Source organism: Petaurus breviceps, unplaced genomic scaffold (genome assembly GCF_028583685.1).
Source record: "Petaurus breviceps papuanus isolate PSGF00001 unplaced genomic scaffold, PetGlider_PUasm1.0 177, whole genome shotgun sequence".
NCBI lineage: Eukaryota > Metazoa > Chordata > Mammalia > Diprotodontia > Petauridae > Petaurus > Petaurus breviceps.
Window position 1 is genome coordinate 1611489 of NW_027185776.1, and position 15184 is coordinate 1626672.

At 39.4% G+C, this 15184-nt stretch overlaps 1 long non-coding RNA gene across 1 annotated transcript; it reads right to left on the reverse strand.

Annotated features, from left to right (window-relative positions):
• Positions 1–289: 289 nt before the first annotated feature.
• On the reverse strand, positions 290–3010 carry LOC138159679 (uncharacterized). Its single transcript, XR_011167949.1, has 2 exons — positions 2374–3010; positions 290–2146 (listed from the first exon to the last, which is right to left on the reverse strand). It is a non-coding gene; the product is annotated as an uncharacterized lncRNA (long non-coding RNA).
• Positions 3011–15184: the final 12174 nt, after the last annotated feature.

Here is a 15184-nt window from a genome sequence, read left to right on the forward strand (position 1 = left end):
AAGGGTACCACCATCATTCAAGTGTTCCAGGTTCTCAACCTCCTTATTTAATTAAAATTGCTCTCTCCGAAGTTTCCAGTTGACTTATCAGTCATCAAGTCTATTGAAATTTTCTTAATCTTCATCTTTCTTGACTTCTTAGTGGCATCTGATATTGCTCACTACCCTCTCCTCTGAAATTCTCAGTATCTCTGGATTAATGAAAATGATGTGTTACCTATAAAAACTTTCATATATGTACACTTTAAAAACAAAATTTTCTGTTTAATAATCTTTCAAAGAGTTTCAATGGGTTTTGAATCCATTTATTTAAAAGAGAAAATAAAATAGAAAACATACATTTAGTTCACAAGAACTGAACAACAGTAAAGGAGAGGGATGGAACTGAAAAATTAGCATAATTTAGTAAGCACTTCCAATTAGATTTCTATATATTTGCAAGGTATCTTTTTCAGTGATGACAATCATTAAAACCGAGTCTCACAATATCCCAAACTTAGAACCAGACCTGTATCAGTGTTAAAGATTTTAAAAAATAATGAGACATATTTAATCATTTATTTTCATGAGCAAATACCTTTTGTACTGTTGTCATATTATTTCATCTTTCCTTTTAACTTAATTTTGTGTACTTATAATGTATATAATTACTAGTATAATGGGAATAAACATGAATTTTATAAATAAATATGCATATATCAGGAGCACATGCTCAATTTTTTAAAAAATTGTGATGTGCAATCAAAGTTTAAAGACTACTGCCTTAGGCAATAAGAAGCCATTGAAATGTTCTGCCCAGAAGAGCGATACAACCAGATATATGCGTAAGTAAAATAAATGTCTGGCATCAACATGAAGGATGATTTAGAGGCTGAGAAAGAAGCAGGAAAACCTGGTAGAAGAAAACTGATTTTAGAAAGACAGTAGTGGGAGTAATGAGGATTAGTACTTGATTGGACATGAGATGAGGGGATAAGGAAGAGTCAAATATAATACTAAGCTTTCAAACCTTGGAAATTCGGTGAAAAAAGGTACCATTGACAGAAATAGAAAAGCTCGAAGGAGGAATTCATTTGGGGGAAAAGGTGTTCTAATTCCAGGGCCTACTAGCATATCCGTTTTGATGCAAAAGGACAAAGCAAACATACTGTAATGTCTACACAAGCCATGCTTTTTAACATGTAAAACATATCAACAAAGCACACTAAATTACTGTGTCCTTAAAAGATACGAGTAAATTTTATATGGAGATTATGCAAATCTTCAGTTTTCTTTCACAATAAATATTAACTAATTCAGGCCTCTGATTCATACTCATATACTGTTAAAAAAAAAAAAAGCTATGTTAAATTTTTTTTAAGCAGAATTCCTCGAGGGAAGGTGTTTACCTACTTCAAAAGACATTCTAAGAGAAAATATTCAAATGCATCAAAAATGACCACAGTAAGATTAGGTAAAGACTAACTTCCTTTTCTTACATTCAAAAGGGCATCACAGCCACTTGCAAATGTTAATTTTGGGGGGCGGGGCGGAACTGCAATCAAAGAGCTCTATTCCTGAAAGCCGGTAATTAGAAAATCAGCACTGTGGACATAAATCTTGGGTGGGTAAAGGCTAGTGGATAAAGACCAGCGAGCAATTTTTGAAAAATACATTGGGGGGTGCTAATCACTTTAAAAGCTTCACACATCCTAAGGAACCTGCCTTTCCCGGCTTATTGGTTTATATTATCCACCAACTACCTCTTTCCTGTAGTCATGGCAACAGGCACACCAAGGCAGCTCGAACCCCGCTTTGGACCTAACACAATCCAGCGCCCTAACGAAAACCAGCAGACCGATTCCTCTGCACGAACCGTGACACCTGACACGGTGGCTTTAATTCCTTCCCAGCCTCCAAAGTTCGCTCACTTTCACCCACCGCGCCGGCCGGGCTAGAGCCGTAACTCTTATTAACCCAGATTCCGGGCTGAATCAGACCTATTTATGGGAGAGTTTGGGTGGGAAGGCCATAAAAGGGGAGCATGAAAAATGGCACACGGGGAAAAGGCTGCTTCTCGATCTTAAGGCATTCCTTCTGAGGCTATCTGCTGCTATTCCGAATACACATTAGTTTGCCGGCTGTCTCTCGTTACGGTTGTTAGCCCCTGAAAGAAGAGATTTGTCAGTCGCCTTTGTGTTGTTTACCTTCTTCTCCCCCCCCCCCCCATCCTTGGCACTTAGCACAGTACTTGGCACATAACAGCTAGGATTTATAGAGCGCTTTCAGATCTGCAAAGCGCTTCCCAAATATCCGTATAACACGTTTCATCTTTTTTTTCTTACTTGACCAGAGCTCACTAATGACCATGGGGGCGGGGGTGGGGGGAGATACCAAAATGATGTTTTTCCGTCTCTTCGTTTCGGGCCCCGGCAGGTCCATAAACATTCTCCAGGATGGTTTTTTCTACTCCGCGCACACACAAAGACAAAGCCCAAACGCCCTTCAGGCCGGGCTCGAATCATCCTGCTCGCCTCCCACAGCGGCCTGTGGAGCCACTTTTCACTCGTTCTGAATTAGAACGACAGCCTGGGAAGACAAGGCCCTCCCGGGACGCGGGAAAAGGGTGGGGGACTTGTCGTTCACCCCTCCCGCCACTTCCTGCCTGAGGTTCCCCAGCTCCCGGCTGGACAAGGTCCTCAGAAAGGCCTGGGCTCCACCGCCCCTCAGGGCCGCCTCCCACGCCCCTCTGCGCTCGACTATGCTCGGCTCTTGCAGTCCGCCCACCCACGCTAGGCGGAGAGGAGATACTGGGGGAAGGGGTAAGCGAAACATCAAAAAAAAAAAATAGTAAAGTAAAATCTTTAGACGCAGAGCCATTTCCTGTGTAGAAAGCCACTCAGCATCCTCGGCCAAGCCCACTGCCATTAGTAAAGATGGCGGCCGCTAGGCGGTAGCCCTTTCCCACGAATAGGTTCCCGGGAAGGGCGAGACGGGGTTGGGGCGGGTGGGGCGCACCGCTTCAGCCATTCACAGCCGTGAGGCTCCACGCGCCGCCGGCTGCCATCACGACTTGACGCATTGCAGGTACGACGCGACCAATCGGGAGCGTCGGCTCTTTCCAGCAAACCACTGCAGGATCGCCTTGGCCTATCAGGCCGCCCTTGACAAAAGGGAACGCAGAGAGGCGCCTCGACCGCGCGCCAACTAAGCAACCGGCTTTCCAGTGCGGGGCGTGTGTTACAGATTGTATGTCAGTAACGATACCCCTCCGCCGGAGGATATAGTGCCTCCCTCCACCGCGCGCCCTCCTTCCCGCCGCACCCCTTCCCCTCCCCCATTTAATTCACGGGCGGCTTAAGTGCTTGCGCTCCTACGCAGCCTTTCCCCCACTTCCCCCCACTTTTACTTTCTTTTTCTTCTTTTTCAAAAATAGCCTTAATTGTAACTAGAAACCCATGGGCGATTCCCAGCCCTGCCTCCCACCCTCCCTTATTTGATTAGGGTTAGCTGTTTTCCATTAATCTGGCCGGTCGATCTCCCTGGCAGCTGCGCTTTGTGAGAAAGCGCACCACCTCCTTACAGCAAGCCGGGCGAAAGAATAAGAAATCCCTCCCGATTTTGAAACCGATTCACCACCAGTCAGGACCCTTCCTGAAGCTGAGCTCACTTCCCCACCTCTTCACTTAGAAGGCTAGCTTTCATTTCTTTCAGGTGGTTTCCTTATCTCTCGATGCTGCAGCTTTTAGCTCTGGGCTACTGAGCGCTTTCAAATGAGTCTAGCGGGCAGAAGCAATGTTTGTTAATGTGCAGTGCATATCAGTAGCACCCGTGGTTCTGGGGAAACCGAGCCGAGGAGCCCAGCCAAGTGAATGCCCCAGCTCTGCGGCATATCTGCCGGGGCTCTCGGACATTCTTCGTGGGACTGCTGCTTGGGATTTTTACCAAACTGCAGAATAGAGCAGGCCAACTCTTTTACTAGATCAGGGAGCAGGAAATATGGTATAGACAACAAACCAGCACCTGCTTATGGCCCCTGGACAGATAGAAAAGACCTTACTGTAATTTCACTCCTAAATCCCTTATTTCCTTGTATATCTTCCCCAGTAAGGAATTTTTAGCAGTGTTCATTGAAAGGAAAAGGCTTTAGTATCATAATTTTAAAGCAACCCATTATTTCAAAAGATAAAGAAAAGGAAGTTAAGGGGCTTGTCCAAGACGACCTAAACGTTGAACTGCTAGCTTCCCAGTTCTAGGTTCTTTTCACCGTATTACACAGCCTGCCTTAAGCCAGGTGACCTTCCCTTAAATATAACATTAAAAGGGCAGTGCTGATTTGCTCCAGTAATTCTTCTGGAAGGCCCTTTCATGCCAGCAATAGGTCCCCATATGCAAAGAGACGAGGAAACATAATCATGAAAGATCTGAGGGTGTTGGATATCGCGCCCATGAAAAAGAACTCCGTCGTAGGCTGCGTTAGAGACGCAGTGTTCCGAACAAGAAAGGCTATAGTCCCATCCATACTCTGTCCCGGTAATAACGTTCATTAAGCATTATATTCATTTCTGGGCATGACATTATAGAAAAGACATGGACGAATCTGAAGATTATCAGAGAGGACAACCAGTTCAACGTAAAACCTGCAGTTCTTGCCTCGTGACGATCTGTTGAAGGGACTGTGAATGTGTTGCCTGGAAAAGACAAAACACAGGACTTGACAGTCGTCTTCCATCGACAAGCATTTTTTAAGTGCCTATTGTATCAGGTGGTGTGCTAGGTACTGGGATACACAGATAAGTCGTCTTTAGCCTCAAGCAGATTACATTCTATTGGGGGGACACAATGTGTACATACACACATACAGGTACACACACACACGTGTGTATATATACATATGTTTCTACAGAATAAATTCCTGGTAGTTTGAGGAGGGAGGGCAACGGGGAGTAGGGGGTGGGGGTGGGGGAAGCTTCATTTACACAAACATTTGAGTTTTGAAGGAAGTAAGGGATTCTATCCAAGCAGAGGTGAGCAGGGAATTTGTCCCTAAAATACAGGAGGAAAGCAAAGGCAAGGTGGCTAGAGTGTTGTGTTGGCCGAAGACCAGTTTAACTTGACTGCTGTCTTATGGGTCTAGAATGCTGGAAGGAAAGAGCAATATATATGACTGGAGAAAAGGTTCATTAGAGCTAGTTGTAAAGGTCTTTAAAAGTTAAACAGATGGGTTTATATTTCATCTGAAGGCTGAATCAGACACTCTGCTAAATGAGGGATTTAGAGTAGATGACCTCTAAATTTATGATCTTATTTATAATTCTTGTTCAAGTATGGGTTAGACTAATGGCCTCTAAGGTCTTTTCTAACCCTGACATTTCTGATTCTGTAATATTAACTGTTGATAACATTTGGGGAACTTTATCTTCCATCAATCAATAAATAAATATTTATTAAGTGCTAACTATGTGCCAGACACTGTTAAGCCATGGTGATACAAAGAATAATTTTAAAATGACCCTGCCCTCAAGAAGCTTATGTTCTAATGAGAGACCACATGTACATAACTTGGTATGTACAAGATACATACAAGCTATATATAAGGTAACTTTAAAGGAGAAGCCACTAGTGCATATGAGGGAGAGGGATGACCAAGTTTTCTACAAAAGATGCTGCTTTAGTTACGTCTTGAAGAAAGCCGGGGATTCAAAGAGGCAGAGATGAAAAGGGACATAATTCTAGGCAGGTGGAAAGCCAGTGTATAGACAGAGAGAGGAAACAGAGCAGCAAGTATGGCTAGATATAGAGGGTGTGGAGGGTAGTGATGTGTAAGAATACCGGAGAGGAAGGGGTCAGTTATGAAGAACTTTAAATGCCAAACAAAGCAGTTTGTATCTGAGCCTACAGGTAACAGGGAGTCATTGGATTGTGGAAATGTCCTCAAAGCAGAACATAAATGTTCCAGGGTAGAATCATTATTGGCTACTCTGCCCTTGGAAGGGGTGTCCTCTTCCATACTGGAAGTGTGTATGTATATATGTATGTATGTGTGTGTATACACATACATAATAGGCATATGTATATAATATACATGCATATGCATATGTGTGTGTGTGTGTGTGTGTGTGTAACTCTTCCAAGCTGAAGCTCCATCAGTACTTCCAGACTTTTGTGGGCTCTGTTAATAGGGCAGTTCACAACCTGTATGTCCATCTTTTAATACTGTTCAGCTTCTGACCACATCCAAATCCTTACAGAAGCTCAACCCAACATGTTGGAGATTTCCTAACCAATGAAGGACAATTGTTTGCTGATTATTTCTTGCTCTTGATACAGATCTAGCCCACCTCTTTTTCTGGTTATATATTTCTTTGATAATGTGTTTTACCCTACTCCTCCGTAATACTTTCTTGGCAATATGTTGTGTCCTACACACACCTACCAGATGTCTCTCTGGTGCACTTTAAGGTGACTTACTCCACTATTGTTTTAAGTCCAAAAGTTCCAAATACTATTCTGTTTTAAAAGATTAATTTTTAGCGTGAAAACTTATAGTTTTAAGCTAAGAGAAGCCAGATTCTTTTTTTTTTTTTTTTGCTTTTTGCTTTTTTGGAGGGCAATTGGGGTTAAATGACTTGCCCAAAGTCACATGGCTAATAAGTGTGTCAAGTGTCTGAGGTCGGATTTGAACTCACGTCCTTCTGACTCCAGGGCTGGTTCTCTATTCACTGTGCCACCTAGCCCCCTCTAGAAGCTGAGATTCTAAATAAGTGGAAAGACACATTTAGAAGCATTATTTCTATTGCATCACTTTCAAAATATGAAAGATGGTAGCACCGTATACAGGGTAACTTGCTCATTATTATCCTCTTTTGAAGATCACAGTTATAGGCATTCATCCATGAGTCCATTTCTGCATTTTACTTGTATAGAGATTTTATTCTTAATATATGGTTATATCTGTTAGTTGCAGTGCCTGTTGTTGTTTATCTCTGTCTTGGGTTTTTACTCAAAACCTTCGTTCAAGTTAAAAAGCTGGGATTTTCTGTTTCATAGGTGGCTAGTATTAGACCTAAAAAGGTATTTGACAAATGAATATCTTAACAATTTTTCCAGTAGCATTTGTTGTAAGGAGTAAATGAGGTAACATATATAAAATGTTTTGTAGAGACTATATAGATGTCAACTACTGTTGTTATTCATCAAAAAAAATTTCTACAAATAAATAATGCCATTTTTTCCCCTTTTCTCACGTGTACACCATAAGGAATACTTGATCCATGCCAGATTGTACAGTATCTGAGGTAAGAGTGAATTTGAACTGTGCCAATCACTTCTTGGCTTTGGTTTCCTCATCTGTAAAGTGAGGGAGTTGGTTTAGATTTCATTCTATTCAACAACCATTATTAAACACCTGCTCTGTGCAAAGTTAGATGCTGAGGATACATAGGAAGACAGAAAACTAAAATGGTTCCTCAGAGAGTGTAATGGTCTCTAAAGCTGATTTCAACTCTAAAATTCTGTTCCTCTATGTAAAACTTAGCTTTGCTCACAATAGTCCTTCTGTGAAGGTAGATTAAATGAGATCATGGGTGTGAAAGTGATTTGAAAGTTATAAAGCATAATAAATATCAATTTTAATCATACTATTGTTTTAGTATCACTAACTACAAATATAGATATCACATACATGTATGTATGTACATATGTGTATATACACATAGATATTTATAAGCCATAAAACCGTATAGAAATGAGAGCTCATTATTATTTGATTCTCATAATTACCCTGGGAGTTGGGTAAGGTAGGTATGACTATATTATACTTATCTTAGAAAATAGGCCCAGAGAGGATGAGTTTACTATGGGTATAATAGACATTTGCTCTCCAAATGTGAGCAATTTACCTCCATGATTTTGTCTGGTAACTTTAAAAATTTTTAATTTTTGCTTCAACTTAACCAAATTTTGGACTGGTTTCTGATAATATGGAGTAAGGTGCTTATTTCTGGTTGGCAGTTAAATTCCTTAAGACAAGGATTAGGCTGTTAAAAGTATCTTATTGATATGAAGTGTTAATTCAACTGCCGAAAGAATCAATCAATATTTATTGAGTATCTCCTAGGTACATCAGATCAGGATCATATTTTATCTTTCAGTACCATTTGAATTATGAGGTCCTCACTTTATAATTATGAAAATATCATGGTACGGTGGTTCATTGGTATCTTTCCTTATATATCAGAACCCACCACAAAGCAATTCTTTATATGTCATTTCTTTTTTTTTTTTTTGTGGAGACACAAATATTTGGAAAAATTATTAGAAACACCCGACTTACTCAAACAAAGTGCTTATTTTCTCCTTTCTATTCTTTTATTATTATCATTATTTTGGTCATTTCCTTACCTACCCATTATGTCCTGTACTGAGCTTTCAGAGAACCTTCCTTTAGAATTAAAAATGTTGGGTTCTCTCAATTTAAACAGGGTTAGGCTGCAGTATTTTAAGCATTTTAACATATAGCAGTATATAGCATCATTCTCTGGAGGTGGAATTCTTGTGAATAACTCAGTTTTTAATCTGCATAATTAAACATAATATATTAATACAAAGGGCCAAGACACATTAAAGAATATTGGAGGCTCCCTTGGTATTAGGACATTCTAGCCATATCACCTTTGAAGTTCTCAATCAAATCAGGTTAAGATTTGTATCTTATTCTTTTTTGCATTTAGTCTTTTAAAAACTTTAATCAAAGATTTTAATTGTAGGAGGATTATTGATTAGAAAGCCCTTGGAGAGCAAAGGTTCTTAATCTTTTTTTGTTTCATGGACCACTTTGGCATTGTGGTAGAGCCTATCTACCCTTTCTCAGAATGTTTTTAAACGAATAAAATGAAATACATAAAAAAGAAACCAATTATTGTTAAATATGGATTTTTTTAGAAGTTCACCGACCCTTAGTTAAGAACCCCTATAAAGGAATGTCACAATTCTCCAGGCCTCAAAATGGCTATGGAAAAACAGCAAGATTACTTTGCTTTTGGACTTTGTTTTCATATAGGGATAGGCTATCCTGAATTGTTCACAGTGCTTAGGCCTTATCTATACTGCTTGTTTAAAATCTTTGACCTTCATTTAAATTGCTGACACTTTCCTGTTGTTAAGCATTATCTTATGTTTCTTTGCTTCACTCTTCTTTGGGCAGTGTTTTCCCTTTGTGGTTCCCAGAAATTCATTAACTGAGACCAGTTAGGGAAATAAAATCTTTATGTAGTTGTACATTTTGCTTTCTCTGGGAGCTTTTGGAAAAATAAAAATAAAAAAGTAACATGGCAATTTAATGTCATATTTTAAATAAAATTCTGAATTATTGTCACAGCAAAATGATAACCTAAGTAATCCCCCTATTTTTCAAGGTAAGACTGAAGTTGGCTTCTAAAAAATCTGAATTCTTATAACCTTAATTAATTAAAACAGTTATGACTGGGTTCATTAACTCAGTTGGCTAGCTTATAATGCTGTTGCTTCAGTCTCTATGACGCCTTTTAGTTTCAGTGGAAGAAAAATTCTGAATCATTTTCATGCACTCCTAAACAAACAAATGATTTCCACGCTCACCCTCCACCTCTAACAAAAGTTGCTGACAAGGGGGAGTAGGTGATAAAGTGAAAATGGCTGAATGGGAACTCATGTCACTATGGTAAAGGCCAACTCACCAGACATGCTCCCAACTAGATAAGGTACAAAGTACTCAGTGCTGCTAACTTTTTGTTTTCTGTTTTTATTTAAGATTTGAGAAGCAGAAATGTTTTGGCAATGTATCTGGATCAATCTGTTCATGAATTGTTCTGGACAAAAATAAGGAGTGGATCGATATGGGGATTTTATCTTGGACATTTGTATTTGTCAATTCTAAAATGAGGTAGAAAATCAATTGGCAAAAATATTTAGCTGTTATTTATTTGGGGGCAACTAGGTGATACAGTGAGTGGACAGAGCACTGCTGGGCCTGGAGTCAGGAAGACCTGAGTATAAATCCAGCCTTAGATACTTACTAGCCGTGTGACCCTGGATAAGTCACTTAACCCATTTCTCCTTGGTTTCCTCATCAGTAAAATGAGCTGGAGAAGGAAATGGCAAACCACTCCAGTATCTCTGCCAAGAAAACCCTAAATGCGGTCACAAAGATTCTGAAACAATGAATTATTTTAAATGTTTCTTTTTCCATATTTCCAACTTTCCCAAAACGGTTGCAAATGTTAAACTTTTGTAGAGTTGAGACAGAATTTAAACATGAAATTGTAAAGCAAATCAGTTTTATGAGTCATTAATAGCAACATTCTATGGCAGTGGATGTGGGCATAGTGGGAGGCCAAAGGAGGCCTGGGGCACTGATCTATGGGCAGCACTACATAAAACTGAAAGATTAAAAGTCTTTCTCTAGTTCTTCAGAAAGTCTCAGAGACAATTCAAACATTATCCTCATGCCTGAATTTGACCCTGAATTTCTGTATTGAAAATAATTCTTTCTCTGTATTGAGGAGGCAATTTTTAAAAATGACATTTATATTTTTGTACATATACATGTATATGTATGCATCTATATGTGTAAACACACATATGTAGTCCAGAATTTGATTTAATCGGTATACAGAGCTCATTGAAAGGAAATTGCAGATCCTCTGTAATTTATAGTCTTAGAATTATAGAGGTTACATGACTTGCCCTGGATCCTGTTGCCAGTATATGTCAGAGACAGGACTTAAGCCCAAATCTTCCTGACTCAGGATGGATGTTCTGTCTAGATCATCCACAGTGGACATTTAAACCAGTGCAGCAGAGGGTTGAATCAGGGGTCACCCCAAGGAGTATGAGTGAGAATGGGGCTGTAAGGAACCTATGTAGGATCTTTGGTGTGGAACCTCTACTTCATCCCTTCCCAGTGCTTAAATATGTCTTTTGGCTGAGGCACTTCTCAGGGAGTATTGAGCCTGCTCCTTTTTTTTGTTGAAGGGACATGCAAGACCAGAGACTTTTGGTTGGTCCCTTGGTCCCTGTGGTGTAGAGAAGGACAGTTTTACCAAAGAGGATCGACCACTTAGCCAAAGGAAACTTCCTACCCAGTAGACTTAAATTTTTTTTTCTGTGCCTATGTCTCTTCTCCTGAATATGTGTTTAGGACACTGATAGTTCTTCCTTAGATTTTTATCAGGAGAGGAGAAAAAAGGAATTTCCTTCCTTCTTCCTCTCTGCAGGGGCAGTTATGATAGTTGAATGCACATGGCAAGAGAGTGCATATGTGCCTTTTTCTGATTTGTGTTTCATTACACAGGTGACCAAACAGTGATCCTCAGATAGATGCTGTTAGCATTGGTAGAAACCTTTTATGTTTGAGAAGTTGGCAACTTCTGTGTTAGTTTGAAGGAGGTGATCTTTTTATAATAATCTCTCATTGGTGGAGAAGTTGATCACTAAAAGGATGCTACAGATGAAAGGACTCTTTTCAAAAAGGCCCATACATTCCAGAGGATAAGGACCATGAATGAGTTCCTTGGACAAGTAGATAAGAGGTGAAAGTGAAATGTCTATTCAGCAGTTTCATGAAGTATTTCATATTTTATGTATTTGTTAATGTAGCTGTTTGTATCTTTTGTGGTAGAGAAATTTATAGCTTTCCTATACTTGATCTCCTTTGTATATTGAGTATCTTTTAGAAGGGACTCTGTGAATCCCTTTTGGGGAGACTCATTCCTAATTTGTTTCAACAATTTCACCTGAAGTTCTACTCTGGGATGGGGGCATAATGAGCAGAGAATACTAAAAAAGCCTGATTCCCCTCTCTTTAGATATCAGGTTCTCTTAGGATTGTACTTATTCTATAGGTCTTCATAAACAGAGGCCTTTATCAGGAGAGGATGCTTTTATTCCTGAGACCTGGGTCTTTAGATATTAAAATTGTAAGCTAAAATTACATAACTTTGAATAGTTGTTATGCTTTCTTTCAAAAAAGTTTTGGACAATTTTTAGGGTTTTTTTTTAAGTTACTATAATCAGGTAACTTAAGGAGAGTGATAGAGAAGTAGGAATTTTGGAACACCAAAATTCAGCCCTGTAAGTTCTTAGGGAATGCAAATCATTTTATAGTACAGAAATCATTTTAAACGCAATCATGATTCCCAGAGTAAGCCACTGCCGTTATCACCACAGCAGTAATCTCTGGGTACAAGTTTTATTAAAAAATAACCCAGGGTCTCTAATTAGAATAAATGGAAGAAACTCAAGAACCTTTACTTAAAGGAAATCAGTTCCACTTTCCCAATCGTGTCAAACTCTATTCATTCCAATTTTTTCCACTGCAGGAGTCAGGGAGAGAATCTATGCCAAAATGTGGAGAATTTCATAGCAGAGAGGGAATACTTAGGGATAGGATGGTTGAGCAGTAGTACCCACTCTTAATTTAAACTTGGTCAAAGCCTCTGTATGAGTAATGGCCAGAGTAGGAAGGATCAATTCATTAATAATCTCACCTTCCTATTTCTAAAGAGAAATGGAAAACTGAGTGGCCTAGCAGCAATCAATTAGCAAGCATTTGTTAGGTGCTTATTGAGCTCTAGGCCAGTTCTCCATGAATGATCTGGAGACTCCCTTTGGGGAATCCTTGAGGTCAGAACTATTTTCATAATAATACTAAGATATCTTAGTATTATTAAGAAATTAAGATATCTTAATTTCTAATACAGTATCTATAAACATGTAAATAAAACCTCTTTAGGGGGTCCTCAATTGTTAAGCATATAAAAAGGTCCTGCAGACAAAAAAAGTTTGAGAATCAAAACCATAAATATTGAGGACACAAAATTAAGTAAAGACAAAAATAAAACAACTCCTGTCCTGCAGCCTTTTACAGTCTAACTGGGGGAAGTATTCAGATGGTGTACACAAGATAATTTAGTGGGATGGTCCTAGCTGCTGGGAATGTGGAGGTGGATCAGGAAAAGTCATCATATAGAAGGTAATGCTTGAGCTGGGCCATGAAGGAAACCAGGAATTCTAAGAAGTGTGAAGTAGGGGACTGCTAATACTAAGACAGGAGAACAGGAGATATATGAGGTATATGAAAAGTAAGAAAACCAGTGTGTGTGTGGACATCAGTGTATATGAAGGGGAATAATACATAGAAAGTTAGGCTGGGTAAGGTTGTAAAGGGCTTTAAAAGTCGAACAGTAATTTATATTTTATCCTAGAAGCAATAGGGAGTCCTTAGAATTTCTTGAGTAGGGGAGTGACACAGTCATACCAGTGTTGTAGGAAAATTACTTTGGTAGTTGTGTGAAGGATACTATGGAGTGGGAAGAGATAAGGCAAGGAGACCAATTAGGAGGCCATTATAAGAGTCCAATCAAGACATGCTGAAGGCCTGGACTAGAAATGACTGTGGATTGGAGAGAAGGGAAAGGACTTGAGAGATGTGGAGGTAGAATAACAAGATTTGTCAACTGAATGGCTACGTGGGGTAAGGGAAAGTGAGGAGAACACAGAAGATGTGAAGAATAGTGGTGCCCTCAACAAGTCTGGAAGAAGAGAGGTTGGTTTTGGGGAAAAGAGAATGAATTCAGTTTTGATCTCAATCATGTTCTATTTGAGCTACCACCAGCATATTCAGCTTGAAATCTCATCAAATCCCTTCTTTTTATAAATGAAAAGAGCAAAAACAAAAACAACAATGAAAGCTCAGAAAGGTTGTGACTTGTCAAAATTCATAGAGGTGGTTGTCTGATTTCCTTTATTCTTTTTTTTTTTTTCTTTTTGGAGAGGGGAAGACAGGACAGTTGGGGTTAAGTGACTTGCCCAAGGTCACACAGCTAGTTTTGTGTTAAGTGTCTGAGGCCGGATTTGAATTTAGGTCCTCCTGACTTCAGGGCCAGTGCTCTATTCACCATGCCACCTAGCTGCCCCCTCGTTGCCCTTTATTCTTGAAGAAGACCAAAATGACATCATTATTTTGGGATCATAGGATTGTTTTCACCGAAGCATTTTGTAAACCTCAAAGCCTGGCAGCTAGGTGGCACAGCGGATAGAATGACAGGTCTGAATTAGGTACGACTCATCTTCCTGAGTTCAGATTTGGCCTCAGATACTGGCTGTGTGACTCAGAGCAAGTCACTTAACCCTGTTTGCCTCAGTTCCTCATACGGAAAATGAGCTGCACAAGGAAATGGCAAACTGCTCCAGTATCTGTGCCAAGAAAACCCCCAACTAGGGTCAGGAAGAATTGGACAAGATTGAAATGACTGAATAACAACAAAAACCTCAGCCTTATTATTATTATACCATTCTGCCGCTTAGTGAAGCCTTTCTTAACCAACCAGGGTAATTTATCTCTCTTAATTTCTAAAGCATTTATTGTCTATGCCACTCATTATATATATATATATATATATATGTATATATATAATAACCTTTTTCTTAGTATCTATCCCTTCTCTCTCCTGGACTGTAACCTTTTTGAGCATATTCCCCTTAACTTCTAACAGAATGCCTTGAATGAAGCAGGCATTCACTATATACTTTGAAACTTTGGTGACTCCATCATTTCATTAGCATGAGCACTCTCTACAATGCCTCTCCATGTCTTCTTATCCTGTGTGATCTGTGTCCATTATTCCACATAGAACACAAATACACACACACACACACAAATTCAACCCTCAAAAGACTGGAAACTTTCCTCTGATTATGTTCATATCGTAGGAGGTGCCAGTATGCCGTGTGGGTTGTCAGTCAGTCAATAAACATGTCAACTATGTGGTAGGCACTATGTTAAGCATTGGATTGTCCATATTTTTCTTGGTACATGACTTAGTCACATACATTTTGCATAACTTCTTGCATACAAGTTAATATTTTTTATTTACTACTGGAAAGGGTGTGTTGATCATACTCCTATGGATCCACGCACCATCCCTGTAACTTTCCAAATCAAAATCCCTCCCTGGCACCATTCTTCTGTAAATATTAACTCACTTCAGTAGAATGTAAGCTCCTTGAGGGAAGGGACTGGCTTCACTCTTGTACTTGTACCCCCAGAGCTTAATACAGTATTTGACATATAGTAATTTTTTTTTTTTTTGCTTTTTGGAGAGCAATTGGAGTTAAGTGGCTTGCCCAAAGTCACATGGCTTGTAAGTGTATCAAGTGTCTGAGG